Source organism: Mustelus asterias, chromosome 6 (assembly GCF_964213995.1).
Source record: "Mustelus asterias chromosome 6, sMusAst1.hap1.1, whole genome shotgun sequence".
Lineage (NCBI taxonomy): Eukaryota > Metazoa > Chordata > Chondrichthyes > Carcharhiniformes > Triakidae > Mustelus > Mustelus asterias.
Window position 1 is genome coordinate 86,716,587 of NC_135806.1, and position 21,113 is coordinate 86,737,699.

A 21,113-nucleotide genomic window follows, 5' to 3' on the forward strand; every position below is an offset into this window, starting at 1 on the left:
TTTCGCGATGTCAGCTTTTATCCCTTCAAAGGCGAGCCTCTGCTGCCAGGGGAAAAGAGGTAGACTTTATGAGCGGATGGGCTTTGTCCGCATAATTGGGAACCCACTGTGCGTAATACGAAAAGAAGCCTAAGCATCTTCTCAGTGCTTTGATGCTCGTGGGTAGGGGAAGTTCAAGGAGGGGACGCATACGGTCTGGATCAGGGCCAAGGACCCCGTTTTCCACCATGTATCCGAGAATTGCTAGGCGGCGCTTGCTAAATACACACTTCTCCCTGTTATAGGTCAGATTCAGGCGAGACGCAGTGCGTAAAAATTTGAGGAGATTGGCATCGTGGTCCTGCTGGTCATGGCCGCAGATAGTGACGTTGTCCAGGTACGGGAAGGTAGCCCGTAGCCCGTTTTGGTCCACCATTCGGTCCATTGCACACTGGAAGACCGAGACCCCATTCGTGACGCCAAAGGGGACCCTTAAGAAGTGGTAGAGACGACCACCGCCTCAAAGGCCGTATATTTTCGGTCCTCTGGGCGAATGGGGAGCTGGTGGTAAGCTGACTTCAAGTTAATGGTGGAGAACACCCGGTACTGCGCAATCTGGTTGACCATGTCAGATATGCGCGGGAGAGGATACGCGTCCAGCTGCGTGTATCTATTAATGGTCTGACTATAGTCTATGACTATCCGGGGTTTGTTTCCAGTTTTAACCACCATGACTTGCGCTCTCCATGGACTAGTGCTAGGTTGAATGATCCCTTCCCTGAGGAGCCGCTGAACCTCAGATCGAATAAAGATCCGATCCTCAGCGCTGTAACGCCTGCTCTTAGTTGCGATGGGCTTGCAGCCTGGCACGAGATTCTCGAATAAAGATGGCGGGGTGATTGTGAGTGTCGAGAGACTGCACGTGGAGCGCGCTGGGCAATTTGGAGGCTGCTGTTCTCCCACTGAAAGTGGAGGGAGTGGCCCATCGTACTGCAGGGTCACACTCCTCAGGTGGACCATAAAGTCTAGTCCCAGGAGTATCGGAGCACAAAGGTGCGGTAACACGAGGAGCCTGAAGTTCTCATAAACTGTGCCCCGCACCGTTAGGTTGACCACGCAGCTCCCAAGAACGGTAACAGATCGGGACCTCGACGCCATAGAAATTGTCTGTCTGACAGTCTGTACTCGGAGACCGCACCGTTTCACGGTGTCGGGATGAATGAAACTCTCCATGCTCCCGCTGTCAAACAGACAATGTATTAGGCGTCCTCTATGTCCATCATGGATTTGTCGAGTCTGTGAGGCTTGGCCTGGTCCAGGATGATTGACGCCACCGTTGAGTATTAAGTGCAACTGCAGGCAGCTGAGATGGTTGATGATGATGACCCCTGCTGGTCGTCTGCGGTCGGTGCCGACCAAAATGGCTGCGCCCATGGATCGCACGTGGTCGGTGGCGCTAAAAGTGGCGGCCCCTGCAGGTCGCACGTGTCTTGCGTCTTCGTCGTCAGGAATGGCGGCGCTCGTGAATCGCACGTGGTGGAAGACCTCGATGAAGCCGGAGACAAGGAGACAGGTTCTGGAGAATCACACGCCGCGCTGCTAAGCTTCGAGGGTGGTTTAGCTCTGCATACTTTGGCATAGTGCCCTTTCTTCCCACACGCAGAGCAAAATACCATTCTGGCCGGACATCGCTGCCGAGGGTGTTCTGCCAATCCACAGAAATAGCACCGCAGGCCTCCTGGAGCTGCCGCCGTCGTCAGGTCCGAGGTTGAAAGCACAATCGCGCAGTTTTTCGGAGCCGCTGGGTAGAGTTGAGTCGGTGGCTGTACTTGCCACGATGTTCCCACGTGGTCGGTGGGGTAAGTTTCTAGACTTCTGGAGGCCGTTTCCATCGTGTCAGCCAATTCCACCTTCTTAGCTAGGTCTAGGTTACCTTGCTCTAGCAGCCGCAGGCGAATATAGGATGAGCCGATTCCCGCCACGAACACATCTCGGATCAAGTCGTTAGTATACTGGGCCGCCAACACTGGCTTGCAATTGCAGGCTCTGGCTCGCTGCTGAAGTTCGCGCAGGTACTGTCCCGTCGTTTCACCGGGCTGCCGCCATCGAGTGGCTAGAAGGTGTCGAGCATGAATCTCGTTTGGCGGTTTGTTGTACAGTTTCTTAAGTAGTTCGATGGCCCCTTTGTAGTCTTGGGCATCGCGGATTGATGAGTATACAGTGTCACTTACCCTTGCGTGGAGGACCCGCAGTCTATCAGCGTTGTTTTGAATGGCTGTTGAGGCATCGATATAGTCTTGAAAACACTTCAACCAATGGTCGAAAGTGTTTGACGCTCCAGCTGCATGTGGATCTAAGGTAAGCCGATCGGGTTTTAACATTTGCTCCATGGTTTTTTTTACCAAAATTTGTTACTAATAAAATTGATGCGCGATTAAATCACTCGGGAGGCTAGATCGTACCCTGGAAATAAAGGCTTTTATTAGTTGGTATATATGGTGGACGAATGACCACAGAGGTACTGGTGGAATCTTTTCACTGCAAAAACAATAGCGAGACATGCTTTGCCCACTTATCAGACTTGGTCAGCGTCCTAGATGTAGAACTGATGGGTTTTTCGGACCCTTCCTCCATTAGATGAGAAAGTACTGCCCCCACACCATAGGGCGAGGCATTGTACAACAGGATAAGTTCCCTGTCTGGATCAAAATGGACCAGCAGATTAGTCGATTGCAGCAGTGCCTTCACATGTTTGAAGGTATTCTTCTGTGTGAACTCCCACTTCCATTTGGTTTCTTTGTGCAGAAATAGCTACAGTGGAACCAACATTGTAGACAGATCCGGCAAGAACTTTCCTGAATAGTTTACTAAGCCCAGAGTGCCCTGAGCTCTGACAAATTCCAGGGCTCCGGAGCTTCCTTAATGACTCAAATTTTGCGTTCCACAGGAGGTGAGCCCTGTGCGGTGATTCTGTGGCCTAGATACTCTGCGTTTCGTGCCTGGAAAATGCACTTGCTCCTCTTCAGATGCAGTCCCGTCTCTGAAAACCTTTTTAAAACTTGAAGCAAGTTCTTGAGGTGCTCCTCCTCAGTCTTCCCTGCAATTAAGATGTCATCCAGTTCACCGGACTGGAGGATATGCGAAAAACCAAACAGTTGTACTTGAACAACCCTTCCGTGTTGATGGTCACCTACTGCTTCAAATAATCCTCTGGCAAGAGCTGTTGATATGCCAAGCTCATGTCCAGTTTTGAAAATGTCTTGCCTCCCTCAAGAGTTGAAAACAAATCTTCCACCCAAGACAATGGATAAGCATTTACTGTGGAAACCTGCTTAATGATAAGCTTGTAGTTACACACTGTACCATTATTTTTAAGGACAGGAATGATTGGGGCTGCCCAATGAGAAAACTGAATTGGCTCAATGATTCCAAGCCTTTGCAGCCATTCCAACTCCTCTTCCACTTCCCTTTTCCTGGAAAAGCGCACTGTCCCAGGCTTGAAAAAATGAGGTGTCGCCTGAGGATCAACTTCATGGTAGTACCACGCAATGTACTCAGTTCATCCTTGAACATGTCCAGATACTTCTGAACAACATCCTCAGTCACCTTTGTATGCTTTCCCTCGCCCCAGTTGAATGGAATCTTGCTGACCCAGTCATGCCCGAAGAAACTCGGCCCATACCCTTTGACCACAAGGAGCCACACCCTTATTTCTTAACTATTATACACAAGATGGACTTCAAATGCCCCAAGCAAAGGTGTGGACTCTTTGGTGCAAGTCTGAAGATTAATCTCTGCTGGAGTAAGGGCTGGCGCTTGGTTATTCTCTGATGTCAACTTACAGGTTTCCTCACAAATTACAGATGTGGAGGCTCCTATGTCCATCTCCACCTCAATCTGTTTACTGGAAATAGGCTGTGCTTGCACCTCGTTGATATTGAACATGTTGTAAGCTTGTTCAGGTGAGTTTCTAGTTGGACACAGTAACATGAAAATCCTCGAAACAAATGACAATGCAGCACAATGTCTTAGACTGTCTGGCAGGCAATAATCAGAGACTTTTAAAATCAAATAGACTTTGAGGAGTTGAGACATGGTAACCGACTGCTTGGTGAGCTGGGAGTCCTGCATTTGGTCTGTAATTCAGCAGAGTGAGGGATTCTCAGTTCTCAAAGGAAAATAGAGATTTCAAAGTGGTCACTCAAGTCATATAACCTTTTTTGCCACAGTGATATTAAGAGACGTTTATCTATTGTTAGGTATTGTCTTTGATTTCAAGACTGATAACATCCCAACCATTACCTTTTGAAAGAGTTATAAATCCACATCGAGGTTCTTGGGTCAGGGCACTATTGTCAGGGAAGATCCTCTGACTCGATGAAAGAGTAAGCTTATCAAGATGTGAATTATGTCCATTGTCCCCTCAATGGTCCCCTTCTGAAATGTACCTGAACAATCCCAAGAGTGAGATGGGGCTGTTAACAACTCTGCAAGAATTACGCGTTTTGATCTGCAAATACCCTGGTCTTATAATTATAATGTCCATACAATTGGATGTGATATTCCACAATGCTGAGAGCAGGATTCTTTTTTTCTGATAAATCAAGTTTGAAACTTTCAGAACAATGCTCCAATTCTGTGGTCATTTGACGTGTAGCAGCCACCTTGTTGGTTTCAGCAGCTAGTCCATTTGAAGAATAGTACACAGTTGGATTTCTTCCATGTCTCATTGACATAACAGTTTTCAAAAGAGAATTGGATAATTATCAGAGTAAAATGACCAAGGCTACAGAGAAGAAGTGAAGTCGGAACAGCTAAGTTGCTCTTGTAGAAAGCTGACAGGAACACAATGGTCTCATTTTGTGCCGTATAAGTCAAGGGGTCAAAGGGAAGAGTCAGAGGTGGATTCGTTGAAGGTTAGGAAGGGGTTTAAATTGGAAAAGTTAATGCTAATTTCTGGTTTGGGGTGAGAACAGGAAACAATGCTAATAAAGTCACCATGTGCCATACTGAAAAAAAGATGCAAAATATGGGACCTGTGTAGGACTGGAAGAAATAATTTTTCATGTGTCCTACAGAAGGCAGGCATAGCTGTAACCCCTTTGTGTGTTCTTAGCAACACTTTGTATTTAGAGGTGAGTGGAATCAAAGGAAATTCAATGTAATAACATGTTAAGCCAGGTGGACAAGCGGTGGTGGTAGATGGGGACTGGTTGAGCTTCCATTCAAGAAATAAGCAAAGAGACTTTAGGCTCTTCTGGTGGAGATTGAGAAGTCGAAGTACGAGCCATTATTCTGAAAAGGAGATGATTCACAGCTGTTCAAATGCAGAGGAAGTCACAGGTCGAGAGAGACTTGACAAAGGGAGAGAAAATAGTTAAGACAATAGTTGAGGAAATAAGTTCCATGAAGCAAGAACAGGCAAAATGATATGTCTACAAAGAAAGTCCTGTTTGTGGATCTTGGGAAAGCGGGAAACCAAACTTGCTACGTAATTCGGTAAGGAATTTATGTGTTTTTATATTGTTTTTATATGGGGTAAGCAAAGTTAAATCCACAAACCCTGTCCAGAAATAACTACTGGTATCAGCGATTGGCAGTGAGCCAGTCTCCCACTGTGTGATGGTGTGGAGAGAGAGGTTGCTTTGATGTGTAATGTTAGAAGCTTGTTTTACAGTACAGATGTAGCTGACTCACAATTCTACAGTTCTAATTGTTACGGGAGTGAAATGGAACTCCATGGGACCAACACAGCAAACTTCAATGAGTCAGTGGAAGAATCTTTAAAAAATCTAAGCAGTTGAGGACATTTGGTAACTGATGTGTTTGTACTTCAGATTATTCTGTTGCTTTGTGCTACTGATGTGTAATTCCAAATACAGCTGACAGTTTTCAGACTTCAGGCAATAACAGGAAAGCAACAGCCTGTGTAACCTCTGCTGCAAAGTATCATAATCATAGAATCCTTACAGTGCAGCAGGAGGCCATTCAGCCCATCAAGTCCACACCAACTCTCTGACAGAGGGCCCACATCCCCATGCCCTATCCCTCTAACCTCTCAGGTATACCCCCCTAGCCTGCACATCTTGACGTGAAGATGCCAACATTGGACTGGGGTGGGCACAGTACAAAGTCTCACAATACCAGGTTAAAGTCCAACAAGTTGGGCCGCACAGTGGTTAGCACTGCTGCTTCACAGCTCCAGGGACCTGGGTTCGATTCCCGGCTTGGGTCACTACCTGTGTGGAGGTTGCACATTCTCCTCATGTCTGCGTGGGTTTCCTCTGGGTGCTTCGGTTTCCTCTCTCAGTCCAAAGATGTGCGGGTTAGGTTGATTGGCCATGCTAAAACATTGCCCCTTAGTGTCCTGAGATGCGTAGGTCAGAGGGATTAGCGGGTAAATGTGTAGGGATATGGGGGTAGGGCCTGGGTGGGATTGTGGTCGGTGCAGACTCGATGGGCCCGATGGCCTCTTTCTGCACTGTAGGGTTTCTATGATTCTATGAAGTTTATTTGGTATCACGAGCTTTCGGAGCGCTGCTCCTTCATCAGGTGAGTGGAGAGTTGGGTTCACAAACAGGGCACATATAGATAAATACACATCTTGGGACACTAGGGGGCAATTTAGCATGGCCAATCCACCTAACCTGCACGTCTTTGGACTGTGGAAGGAAACCGGAGCACCTGTAGGAAACTCACAAGGAGAACGTGCAAACCACACACCCAGTCACCAGAATTGAACCCGGGACCCTGGTGCTGTGAGAAATAATAAAGCTTATTGCTATTCCTATTCACAGTATACATTAGAGCGCAAAACTCATCACAAAAACAGCTCAACTGGACCCATTCACCCACCTTTTACCCAGAACTTTACAAATCTTTTCTCTTCGTTTAATTATCCAATTCCCTTTTGAAAGCAATGATTGAATCTGGCTCCACTATATTCTCTCAGACAGTGCATCCCAGAACCTAACCACTCGCTATGTAAAGAAAATTGTTCCTCAGGTCGACCGCAATTCTCCCATCCTGACCCGCAACTTTTCTGGCAGGTCGGGGTGGGAGATGCGCGTCGCCGGTTTGTTCCGGGATTTGCGCATGTCCCGGGAACGCATGCGCATCTCCCAAAGCAGGTGAATAGTCGCAGGCCAGACTACGCTGGAAAGGCGGGAAGGCAGGTAAGTAATTGGAATCTGTTTTTAATATGTTTTAAATTGTCTTTTAAATGTAATTATCGGGAATTTACCGGTCCCGATTGAATCTTCCACCCCACCAGGAGTACTTCATTCTGGCAGGGTTTAGAGTAGCCCCCCACATTCGGGGAATTAGCGGGAGACTCCACTGGAATGAAGGGGGGGGCAATAGGGGCCCCCCTAGGGGGTCGGGCAGTGGAGGAGTGGTGCCCCCTGGGCATGGGCACCCTGGCAGTGCCAGCCTGTGTCCCCAGAACTGCCCAAAGGGCAAAGTGCCCATGCCCAGGGGGCATCTTGGCACTGTCCAGCGGACATTGGGCAGTGCCAGGGGGGTGGAGCCTATTGTGAGTGGAGCCTAGGGGTGATCGATGGGGGTGGGGGGTCCCGCTGCCAGTCTGCATGGCGATTGGTCTGGGATGGAGAGAGGGCAGCGATTGGGGTGCCGGGGGGGGGGGGGGGGTGTCCTGCCTCCCCGGGGGGTCAGTGGGGGGGGGTCTGCTGGGGTGAGGGGGGTGGGGGGTTTGCTACTGCTGGGGGGTGGGGGGGAGGGGGGTTGGACAGCAGGGTGCTCTGGGGCAGGGGGCCAGAGCTGGCCGGGGAATCGTTGTAGAGGCCGCGATCGGGCTGTGGGGGCAGTTGGAGGGGCAGCACTGCGGGGGTCCCGGGTGGCCAGCGATTGAGCTGGCCAACAAACGGGGAGAATTACAGAACGGGGCCACTGTGCATGCGCAGAGTTCCAGAACTATCAGCCTCCGGCGCGAATAGGCCCTGCCCCCCTGGGTTTTTAATGAGATTCACGATTGGAACCTCTGCACTGCACAGAGTGGGGGGATTCGGGTGAGAAGCTGAACTGACAAAACAGTCGGGATCCAGAACAGTTTTCCTGCCAATTCAGCGCTTTTGGGAGAATCGCGGCCGTCATTTCTGGTTCTTTTCCTCCCAATCATTGTAAATTCCACCAAATTTGGAAATACAAGATCCATCCTTGTTCTAATACATCTGCCCATTAGTAACTCAGAAAATATGTTTTAGCATGGCTTGACAGGGGTTAGAGAAGAGAGCATGACTCGAATCAAATGAAGGCATACAAACAATTGAATGCTCCAGGAAAGAAAAGCTACAGCCACATAAGTAACCTAATTATGGGTGTAATTGTATTTTGGTGAAGATCTATTGGAAAAAAAAAGGTGGAAAATCCATTGTATTGAGGAATGATTAGATATGTACAGACTTGAATTTACTCATATGATCTGTATAAAAGATGGCTGTAACAGAACAACTTTGAGCAGATCCTTCTGATCACTCCCAATGGCCATTGTAAGCGCAAATAAAGTAATCTTGTGTGGATTTGCCACGTTGTAGGTTGTTCTTTAAAAATGTTCAACATGCCACAACATCATATGCCCACGTGGCTACCTGCAACTGACCAATCTTATTTACTACACTTTGTATATTCACATACAAGTATTATAAACTTAATTTAGATTTTATTGCATTTCCTCTGACTCTGACTCCCACTGTTTCCTACTTCAATGCTCTGTCCCTCCCAATTCTTTGGGTACTTAGCATTTCCCTCTAATATTACCTCTTGGTACCTATTCCGCTGTCACCAGCAAACTGCCTACAAGGACATAAGTTCTCTGTTCAGATGCAACCTCAGTAAGAAGTCTCACAACACCAGGTTAAAGTCCAACAGGTTTATTTGGTAGCAAATACCATAAGCTTTCGGAGCACAGCTCCTTCGTCAGATGGAGTGGATATCTGTTCTCAAACAGTGCAAACAGACACAGAAATCAAATTACAGAATACTGATTAGAATGCAAATCTCTACAGCCAGCCAGGTCTTAAATGTACAGACAATGTGGGTGGAGGGAGCATTACACACAGGTTAAAGAGATGTGTATTGTCTCCAGACAGAACAGCTAGTGAAATTCTGCAAGTCCAGGAGGCAAGCTGCATCTCCACGAGATGCAACCTGTACAGCTATATCATAGAGTCATAGTTATAGAGGTTTACAGCATGGAAACAGGCCCTTCGGCCCAACTTGTCCATGTCACCCTTTTTATTTAATCCCCAAGCTAGTCCCAAATGCCTGCATTTGGCCCATTTCCCTCTATACCCATATTACCCATGTGACTGTCTAAATGCTTTTTAAAAGACAAAATTGTACCCTCCTCTACTATTACCTCTGGCAGTTTGTTCCAGACACTCACCACCCTCTGTGTGAAAAAATTGCCCCTCTGGACACTTTTGTATCTCTCCCCTCTCACCTTAAACCTATGCCCTTTAGTTTTAGACTCCCCTACCTTTGGGAAAAGATATTGACTATCTACCTTGTCAATGCCCCTCATTATTTTATCGACCTCTATAAGATCACCCCTCAGCCTTTTATGCTCCAGAGTAAAAAGTCCCAGTCTATCCAGCCTCTCCTTGTAACTCAAACCATCAAGTCCCGGTCGCATCCTAGTAAATCTTTTCTGCAGTCTTTCTAGTTTAATAATATCCTTTCTATAATAGGGTGGCCAGAATTGTACACAGTATTCCAAGTGTGGCCTTACCAATGTCTTGTACAACTTCAACAAGACATCCCAACTCCTGTATTCAATGTTCTGACCAATGAAACCAAGCATGCTAAATGCCTTCTTCACTACTCTGTCCACCTGTGACTCCATTTTCAAGGAGCTATGAACCTGTACGCCGAGATCTCTTTGTTCTGTAACTCTCCCCAACGCCCTACCATTAACTGAGTAAGTCCTGCCTGGTTCAATCTACCAAAATGCATCACCTCACATTTATCTGAATTAAACTTCATCTGCCATTAGTCAGCCCACTGGCCCAATTGATCAATATCCCATTGCAATCCGAGATAACCTTCTTCACTGTCCACTATGCCACCAACCTTGGTGTAATCTGCAAACTTACTAACCATGCCTCCTATATTCTCATCCAAATCATTAATATAAATGACAAATAACAGTGGACCCAGCACACCGCTGTCACAGGGCTCCAGTTTGAAAAACAACCCTCTACAATCACCCTCTGGCTTCCATTCTATCTCCCCCTTCTACTGCTTCCACCTCTTGGCTCATAGTTTTTGTTTCTTTACATGTTTCCATATTCCTCTGCTCACATCTTCCTTCATTGCATCACACTGTCATCATCAGGGCAATCCAGACCAGAGACATCTTAACTAATGCACCTCCTTGCTCCTTCATTCAGAGCCAAACTTGTACTTTGTGGAAGGGACATTTGTCCACTGAAGTTGGCAAACCTCTCCACTAGAGGAAGCCCGTTTACGATTATTAGACAAACTGGGATTTGAATTACAAAACAAGTGCTTTCTGACCTTAAGGCTCTACCAAGTTAGTACTAGAGGGCTAGTAGATGACAGTAAAACAAACAAAGGTACGGATGAACTACAGTGGTGTAACAGTTCATTTGTTTGTTTTGGAACTTGCTTTCACAAATGCTAACAACCTTCGTATGTATAAAAAGCCTCAAGTACAAGGACCTTTGAGCCTGTCATTTCCTCAAGAGTTAACAGTTGTTTTGAATATACACCTTTGTCATGAATATACACCTTTGTCATTTTGCTCCCTAATGACAATATAGCGTTCTTTTCATCAAAACAAGTTATTTTCACAAGCAAGTCCTTGGTAATGAAAAACGATTAGCTTCACAACAGATATCTTGAGAAGCACAAGTTCATGAGAACATAATCTTGCAAGTGGTATTTTTAAAATGCAGTTTTACTGAGAATGACCAACTGTGAGTTGCCAATGCAAACATAAAATAGGAATGCTACTTATAGTCTGCAAAAATAACATTATTTTTATCAGCTAAATTAATCATGAAATTTTGAAATTTGAGGGATGATCTTTTGATATTAAAAGATTAAATGGATGTGTTAATGTTGAATAAATTCATACAACATAGTCCAAAGATGTGCAGGTTCGGTGAATTGGCCATGCTAAATTGCCCCTTCGTGTCAGGAGGATTTGCAGGGTTTTTTGTAGCATTACAGGGACAGGGCCTGGGTGTGATTGTTGTCGGTGCAGGCTCGATGGGCCAAATGGCCTCCTTCTGCACTGTAGGGATTCTATTCTATGAACATCATTTAAAATTTTACATTTGATTTTAATGTGACACACTTGTCTGCAACATGCAAGGGTTAGGTGGCAAGGACCATTTACTTTTAGTCATCAATAAGCATCTTTCATATCATGATACATTCTTAACCTTATCTTTCTCAGGACTTAAATGGCTCCTCAGGCAATAATGAATCATCCTATTTTTTTCCTGATGGCATTACTTCACTAGAAGTTGAATCAACATAATTTTTTAAAATCACAGCAAGTTGCCTATTTTTCTTACCTCATTCATTATCTGTCACTGCACCAAGATCTTGAAAATGTTCCTCATCTACTTATCTTTGCACTTTTAAAATTTTGTAACTTTGTTTAAACAGTTCCATATAGGACATGAATTATACATAATGCTATTGAACATCCTGACTTGTTTTTACTGTCAATCCACGTTTTTGAGCTTCTTGAAGATGCTTGCTGCCTTTTTTGAGAAGAAAACCTACCTCACCCAATCTGATTATGCCACTATTTTTTTTACTGGCAACTTGGATCCTCATTGCCCCAATCTTCCTAGTATTGATAAATGAATCCAATTTTAGCTATCATATTTAGCAAATCAAAGTTTGAAGTTCTCAACCTGCAGGAAGCAGCTGATGTCACTTTTGCCCATCAATCCATGATACACCAACTACATTCTCTTTTCATTAATGCAACCAATAGTTTATGTCAATGAGTTAAGGACAAGTAAGTACAGGTTGCACACAGTGACACTTGCACACCGAAAAAAAGATATGTGCCTTCACTGAGGGTGATTCTCCCAAAACAATTGTAAGTGTCGCATTCGCATAAAAACTGGAGTAAATCATGTTTTTTTTTCAGCGGGAGTTTCAGAATGAATCTCCCACACTCTGTGCACTGCAGAGTGCACTAGCTTAAATCCCATTGAAATTCAGTGGTTGGGGCCTATTCCCGCTGAAGAGGCTGGCAGCATGCTGAGCGGGCCATTGCACATGCGCCAATCTGTCAGTGGTGAGATCAGCACATGCACAGTGGCCCCTGTCTGCCGGCCAGCCCGATCACTGGCTAGCCCCACGACCCCTGCATCATCGGCCCTCCCACCTCTCCATGGCCCAAACGATAACTTTCACCTCTTGGCTCATAGTATATGAAAAATACTCCGGGCCAGCCTTGGCCCCCCCACGCCCCTCAGTCCACTTCAATCTCCCCTCCTCCAGTCTCTCACCCACCACCCTGATCTCCCCTCCAATCCTCCCCCCAATCCATCCCCTCCTGGTCTCCCACCCACCCACCCCACCGCTCTCCCCTGCACCCCCAGTCACCTCCGCTTTCCCCTTCCCCCCACCCCCAGAGATTGTCCAGAGGCCCCACCCACTGTAGACCACGCCCCCTTGGCACTGTCTGGGCTTTGGCACTTTGCAGCTTGAGCAGTGCTAGGGGGTCCAGGCTGGCACTGCTGAGGTGGCAATGCCCCAGGAGCATCCCTGGCATCCGACCTCCTGGGGGGCCTCGATTGCCCCCCCCTTCACTCCAGTGGGGTCGGGCCGTGGGAAGCTATACTAAACCCACTAGAGATTGAACCACTCCTGGCGGGGCGGAGGAATGGGGTGGGGGTGTGGGTGGGGAAAGAGAGCCTAGCAGGCCCGGAGACTTCAGTCCCAGGCCTGCTAATGATCTGTAAAAAAGATTATGTGCATCTACGCAACGTATGTAGCTCCGCGCTGATTTCTGGCACGGAGCTACCGGTGCTGGAAATCTGGCTGCTGGAGACTTGCGGAGGCCGTGGCGCACAGCGGGGAGCCCACGAAACGGCCTCCACTAAAAGTCTCCCAACCAGCTGCGCTACAAAAGCAGCACAGTGGGATGGGAGAATTGCCCCCCACGATCTTACACAATGAGAAAAACAAAAAGAACGGTCAGATACTTCAGAAAGTGCACTGTGAACAAGTTAAAAAAAAAACTATTCAATTTGTTGGTAAGGTCAGATGTAAAAGTTATAAAAAGCAAAGTACTGAAAATAGCGAACACCCAGAAACACCAGCATGTCAGGGAATCATCTGTGGGAAAAAAAAGCATGTTTTATGTTTATGGCTTGAAAAGTTAATGCCTTTTTTCCACAAATGCTGTCCTGACCTGCTGGATGTATCAGGCTTTTTTTTTTGCAAACAATTTTGTAATTATGGTCATCAGAATGATCATTGATAAATTTGATGAAAAGAACAGTTAACAATAAGCCCTGGATGCAAAATATTTCTGTTCTCAAGAAACAAGTTTTGATTATTACTTTCAAGAGAAGATTAATGCAAGACATGATCATGACAGATTGATTTTAAACAAAGGATTAATACTAAGAAGTGGAGTTCTAAGATAATAATGGGTCTGAATTAAATTTATTTTACAGGCGAGTTATGACTCTCCTTACCGGTGAAATAAAGAGAGATGTGTCTTAACTGGTACATATTAACACCATTGTTGTGGAGCGGAGGTTGGTCACCACCTTGAGAGCTAACACCGAACCACTCAAAGAGGAATATCTCGCATCATAATCTGTTAAAAGTGTATGTGAAGTAGTACGGTCTGCTCTTCAGCAACTTTTAGTGGTTAAATCAAAATAATTACCTGACACACACACTGGAAAAAAAAACAAACAATATGTTATTTATCTAACAGTGAACAGGTTAACTAAACTATTAACAAACCGAATAAAGCACTCTTCTCATGGAATGCTGTTTAGATAAATACAATTCCCACTTATCAACAAAAAAAAAATTGAATTTTTAGTCACTCTCTCAATTACAACCCAGGTTTGGTGTCTTCTGGAATCTTATGGTCTGCTCTATTGATTTCTTCTGTCTGGAATCTATGTCTTCTTTTGGTACCTTTTCTATTCGGATGGTGCTTTCTTTTAAGACATAAATGCAGTTACGAGAACCAACAAGTCATTCTCTCTCGGAGAGCTGTGAGTGGTGACAGGTGGCAGGTGCTCTCCCCGTTTGTCTCACTGCCCCCTGTCTCTTATACCCCTGATGACATATCAATATTTCCTACAATATGATTGGTTTTCAGGTTACCAAAACATCAATTTCAAATCTCATAGATTGCTGGTAGCTAGGTGCCTAATTTAAACTGATTGGGCAAAATTCAAGCATACCAAGGCAACCCTGCTGTTTGGCCTTTGATACAATGTTTCGGTCTGTGTACTGGCACCATATGCATCTGCATTTTTAAAAACTTTCTAAACACAGAAAAAACACTACCTTTTAAAGGGATCACGCAATGCATTTTTTTTTTACAAACACCAACTTCACAACACCATCATATCCATAACTGACACAGTAAGGCAAGTCATACAACAATATAAACCAACGATGTTAGGTTTAAGTAAGGGCCATTGTAGTTTTTCTGATTTTTTAAAAATTGGAGGTTAAAACTCTCCTTTACTCAGTTGTGACAGAAGTGCAGCTCCTCAAAGAAACCAGGTAGTTTATGCGAGTCTTCTATAAAGCATAGTCGAGTGGCTTAAGAGTTGTTTTTCCCCTGATTTGTTATTCTTCAGGAAGTGCTTAGCTTCCATTCTGTGTTTTCCTGGTGGTATATGGCTGAGATTGGGAATACTGATTTGAGGATTTACTGATGCAAAGCCATGACCTCACATTCAGTTAAGCTGTGCATTTGTATTCAAACAACGTGTGCTATCAGAAACTGCCTTTTGTTCATTAGATAGGTATCTAGCACACAAAGAAACCCATCACCTCTTCGAAGCTGGTGGGAAATCAACACAGTTAGCACTTCCCTTTGCCTAATATACAGAATCATAGAATCCCTACAGTGCAGAAGAAGGCCATTCAGCCCATCGGTTCTGCACCAACTATCCGTCAAAGCATTTACCCAGGCCCACCCTCTGTTCTAGCCCCTAATCCCACACATTTACCCCACTAATCCCCCTAAATTACACATCTTGGGACACCAAGACACAATTTAGCATGGCCAATCCACCTTACCTGCCACCGGGATCAGTGCTTGGTCCTCTGCTCTTTGTGATTTTTATTAATGACTTAGAGGAGGGGGCTGAAGGGTGGATCAGTAAATTTGCTGATGACACCAAGGTTGGTGGAGTAGTGGATGAAGTGGAGGGCTGTTGTAGGCTGCAAAGAGACACAGATGGGATGCAAAGCTGGGCTGAAAAATGGCAAATGGAGTTTAACCCTGATAAATGTGAGGTGATTCATTTTGGTAGGACTAATTTAAATGTGGATTACAGGGTCAAAGGTAGGGTTCTGAAGACTGTGGAGGAACAGAGAGATCTTGGGGTCCATATCCACAGATCTCGAAAGGTTGCCACTCAAGTTGATAGAGCTGTGAAGAAGGCCCATAGTGTGTTAGCTTTTATTAACAGGGGGTTGGAATTTAAGAGCCGTGGGGTTATGCTGCAACTGTACAGGACCTTGGTGAGACCACATTTGGAATATTGTGTGCAGTTCTGGTCACCTCACTATAAGAAGGATGTGGAAGCGCTGGAAAGAGTGCAGAGGAGATTTACCAGGATGCTGCCTGGTTTGGAGGGTAGGTCTTATGAGGAAAGGTTGAGGGAGCTAGGGCTGTTCTCTCTGGAGCGGAGGAGGCTGAGGGGAGACTTAATAGAGGTTTATAAAATGATGAAGGGGATAGATAGAGTGAACGTTCAAGGACTATTTCCTCGGGTGGATGGAGCTATTACAAGGGGGCATAACTATGGGGTTCGTGGTGGGAGATATAGGAAGGATATCAGAGGTAGGTTCTTTACGCAGAGAGTGGTTGGGGTGTGGAATGGACTGCCTGCAGCGATAGTGGAGTCAGACACTTTAGGAACATTTAAGCGGTTATTGGATAGGCACATGGAGCACACCAGGATGATAGGGAGTGGGATAGCTTGATCTTGGTTTCAGATAAAGCTCGGCACAACATCGTTGGCCGAAGGGCCTGTTCTGTGCTGTACTGTTCTATGTTCTATCTTTGGACTGTGGGAGGAAACTGGAGCACCTGGAGGAAACCCATGCAGACTTGGGGATAATATGCAAATTCCACACAATCAGCCAAGGCTGGAATTGAACGTGGGTCCCTGGTGCTTTGAGGCAGCAATGCTAACCACTGTGCAGTATACTCTTATTTTCCATGGACCTCTCACCCACAACAGTTCAGAGATTAGAGCTAGGTTGGGAGAGCCAAGAGCTAAAGACCCACACTGCTCAGAGCTATTTATCCAGAATTACAATTCCTGACGAGGAACTATCATCTATCTGGAACAATGATGCAATAAATCCACCCACCAGTGTCAGGAACACTTCTGCAGGTTGCACTGTAAGGTAGCCTGATTAATCAATTATCTACAATGCTGTGGAGTACTGTGTAAATGGCTTTCTCAATAATTAAATTACAAAGTTGGCACAAAAGGTTGTTTTAGTTTTTAAAAAAATCATAGAATCCCTATAGTGCAGAAGGAGGCGATTTGGCCCATCAAGCCTGCACCGACAACAATCCCACCTAGGCCCTATCCCCCTAACCCCACGTATTTACCCTGCTAATTCCCCTGCACTAATGGACAATTTAGCATGGCCAATCAACCCGCACATCTTTGGCGTGTGGGATGAAACCGGAGCACCTGGAGGAAACCCACATAGATACAGGAAGAACGGGCAAACTCCACACAGATAGTGACTTGAGGGCCGAATTGAATCTGGGTCCCTGGCAGTGTGAGGCAGCAGTGATAACCACTGTGCCACTCACCATAATATAACAAAGCATGTCATTCTGCAGCCATCTTGACTCAGAATACAGCTTCCTCATTCAAAGAAAATTCGTCATTGGAAGATTATTAGATAAATGATTGTAAAGAAATTATATGTTTTCAATATTACTATAGTATCCAGTGAGACAGACTTGGGAGCTTTGTATGTGAGAATAATTTAATTAAACTGAAGACAGTTAGTTTGCAAGATTTAAATCATCAAAAGGGCTAGGTGCAAATCAGGCATTGGAAATGGAGAAGACCAACCTCAGTAAACATTTGCATTAGGAGATAAGTGAGAATTTGCATTGGGATTTTGCTGTTGAATTTCAAAGAGAAATAAGGAGATTCAAAATTGGCAAAGATTATAAATGATTAAATCAAGGTTATTAAGTTTATTTTACCTGAAAGTAGTGAACATTAGGTAAAGATGAAATACTTTTACATTCTGGGAAAGGTAAAGAAGGATAATAACAATGGGTTTAAAGGTGAAAGAGTAAAGGCATTTTTAAGGAAAGATGGAAAGCTGTGTTAGGAGAGTGATTATTTAAGATCCTGTAGTATGCAGTGCTAAGAGAGAGCTGTGAAAGACACAAACTGAACTGTCTATAGAAACCCTTGGGAAGTGTCTGTTTGTTCCAGAAAGCAGGAATTTGTGTAAAGGTTGGGATTTCCACTGTTGAGTGACGGAGAAAGAGAAGGCCTGTGAAATATCTTCCCTATTACAATAGTGAGCACTTTGTCATAATATTACTGGATTTTTTAATAGATTAAGGGCGTGATCTTACTGGTCGTTCATGACATGCTCTTGCTGCAGCAAGGTTGGAGAATTTGGTGCCCAGCCAAATCTCCGTTCACTTTGCAGGATGGGAAAAAGTATCTATAGGGATTGTTGTCTAAAATGGGGTGTTTATTTGTGAGTCTAACTAATTAGAAATCTTTTGGGGAAATGATTGTAAGACTAATTCTTAATTGTGTAAATGTAATTGTGTGTGTTTAAGTTCTTTTGTTAATAAATATTTGATTTCATAATTAACATTTCCAAAAGTGGTATTGGAATTTTTGACCCCTACTTCAGTACCTTCTCATAATAAAGCACAATTTGCAAATTGTTGTGAAAGCTTGCCCACATTTCCCTTTGCGATTTTGTCAACCTGGCAATTACCATCAGCCATATCTTAATAATGCGAAACTGAGTTTTGATTTTTACTAGGAGGACAGCAGGTACAAAAAATGTGATTCTAGCACTTGGTGGTTCCACCAGTCAGGCTTAAATTATGAACAAATGTGAAAGGACAGCTGAGCCATAAATTTTGTTCCATCCCACAGGGTAAAACTTGTTCACATCATTAAACCTATCCATCGATCCTAAAGCCTGCACTGTCCACCTTGCTGGCGGACATATGTATTCTAGAGAGTGGCAGAAGAAAATTCTATGAAAAGATTTGGGACAATTTAGAAAGAAAGAAAAACTCTGGAGCTTTCCTCTCTGACTCAGATAGCCATTCGCAGTGAAACTTTCCCCAAACTTTCAGTGACATGAAGCCCTCCACTTGCAGACACTGAAACAAGCTTCAGCATACCTCCTAATACAATCGTGGATATATTATTGCTTCTTCTAATACCTAATGTCTAAGAATATCTTCCAGTAGCTGTTAACTGATATATCAGAATTTTCTCACCAGCTATGCAAAGAACATCTGGTTTAAATAACTGAGGGACCTGCAAAGAAACACTTGAAATGTATTAGCCACACGTAAATAACCTATATAAGGCATAACAGAATTACCCAATACCTGGGTATATAATTGTAAAATAGATTAAAATTTCTTGGGGGGGGGGGGTGAAGGTTAGAATAGAATCTATGGCACGGAGACAAGTCCTTTGGCCCAAACTGGTCCATGTCAACCAAAATGCCCTTCTAAACTAATCCCATTTCCCTGCATTTGGCCCAAATCCCTCGAAAACTTTCCTATCCATATAGCTGTCCAAATGCTTTTTACATGTTGTCAATGTCCCTGCCTTAACCATTTCCTCCGGTAGCTTATTCCATATACATACCATCCTCTGTGTAAACAAGTTACCATTAATTCTTTCCCCTTTTAACTTAAACCTATGCCCTCTAGTTCGCCATTCCTCAACCCGGAGAAAAATACTGAAAGCATTCACCGTATCCACGCCTCTCATGATCTCTATAAGATCACCCCTCAGTCTCCTCCGCTCAAGAAAAAAGTCCTAGCCTGTCCAATCTCTCCCTATAACTCAGTCTCCTGAGTCATGGCAACATCCTTGTAAATCTCTTCTGCACTCTCTCCAGTTTAATAACATCTTTCCTGTAGCAAGGCGATCAAAACTGAACAATACTCCAGGTGTGGCCTCACCAACGTCCTGTACAACTGCAACATAACTTCCAATTTCTGGACTCAATGCCCTGACTGAAGGAGGCCAGCATGCCAAAAGCCTTCTTCACTGCCCCATCTACCAGGTTGATTAACAATTCACTCAAGGCTAAGTAGAATATATTGAAAGGCAGTGTTGAGAGTGTAGAACAAATATGTACTGAAAATCAATAAGTAAACATGAACAAAACTGAAGTCAAAAAGAAGAGGACTGCAGAATTTTAGGGAAAGGGGTTAATGGGGATAAACATATAAAAACACGTTAATAAGATGGGTAGGGAAGGGATTTCCAAAAGGCCACACAGCGTCTCAAAACTTGTGTTTGTCCAAACACAACCAATGTCAGGAAATAAACAGCTCCCGGGTCTGCATCATTCTGCCGAAAAAAACTTGGTGGCGACGCTTTACAAGTAAAGAAAGCAACGATAGTTAAAGCTCTCTCCCCGGCGGCAGCGGGCTAACCGGGGACAGCAGCAGGCTGGCAGTGCTGGTATCTCGGTACCGGGCCCCCCGACGCTGATATCCCGACAGCGGTACCGGCCTCCCGGTGCTGACAGCCCGGCCTCCCCGGCGGTACCGGCCTCCCGGTGCTGACAGCCCGGCGGTACCGGCCTCCCGGTGCTGACAGCCCGGCCTCCCCGGCGGTACCGGCCTCCCGGTGCTGACAGCCCGGCCTCCCCGGCGGTACCGGCCTCCCGGTGCTGACAGCCCGGCCTCCCCGGCGGTACCGGCCTCCCGGTGCTGACAGCCCGGCCTCCCCGGCGGTACCGGCCTCCCGGTGCTGACAGCCCGGCCTCCCCGGCGGTACCGGCCTCCCGGTGCTGTATCTGGGTGGTGCCGGCCTCCCGGTCGCTGAGGGATAGGGATTCCGATGGGAAGGCGGGCTCAGCCAGTGACGCCCAGCCGCCGCCGCCAATGAGCGGTGCCGGGGGGGGAGCTGGCGCCGGGCTGCGGCTCGCTCCGCTGGGAAGTAGGCCTCGCAGTGAGTGCACTGAGCTCTGGAGCAGTTTGTATTCAGTTTGTTGAATTTAAACCCGATTAGTGATGTCGTGTTTATATTTTAAACCGAGAATGATGACATCTGTGTGCACCAGGTTGCAAATGTGTGAAGGCTAGGGAGCTATAGCCGCCGGTAGGCAGCACGTTTCTTCCTGTTATTTACTGTTTGAGAGACAGGCAGTGGGAGCTGAGGCCTTGTTTAAAATGAATGTGTGAGTGTGTGAGAGAGAGAAGGAGAATGTTAGAGCTGGAATTTCAGAACTCGGATATAGTGTTAGAGTCTGGCCACAACATTGGGACAATACAGCAGGAGAACTCCCAACAGGACACAATACCAGCGCTTCTGAGTACAGAAATATTTTGGGTACATTGCTATTGAAGTGTGTTGTTAATATCAAGTTTAGTTCATAGTCAACAATTACAGGCTGACACATTAATATAAGGGTTCAGTGAATAATCCATTGTGATTTCAATGTTAAAAAGCCCTGTGACATTCTTAAGGAATACATATATATGTTTACAAGATGGAGACAAAGCCTCAGACACAAAACACATAGACATATATGTTATTAATTTAATCAAATGGCTGTTTCAAATGCTGTTGCAATCCACCCGAGTTGACCAGTGTCAGTTATAATTGTATGCAATATTTACATTTTCAATTGTAAACTATATATTA

The 21,113-nt window shown here is 45.2% G+C and overlaps 1 protein-coding gene across 3 annotated transcripts in view; it reads left to right on the forward strand.

Moving 5' to 3' along the window:
• The first annotated feature begins 19,842 nt into the window (after positions 1–19,842).
• Positions 19,843–21,113, forward strand: part of fbxl17 (F-box and leucine-rich repeat protein 17) — a 745,649-nt gene continuing 744,378 nt past the window's right edge. Inside the window, exon 1 of one of the 3 annotated variants that reach the window (XM_078214702.1) lies at positions 19,843–20,417. The gene's annotated coding sequence lies outside the window, so the exon portion shown is untranslated. Of the gene's footprint in view, positions 20,568–21,113 lie in introns of all 3 variants that reach the window. The other 2 variants (XM_078214700.1, XM_078214701.1) reach the window with 2 other exon arrangements.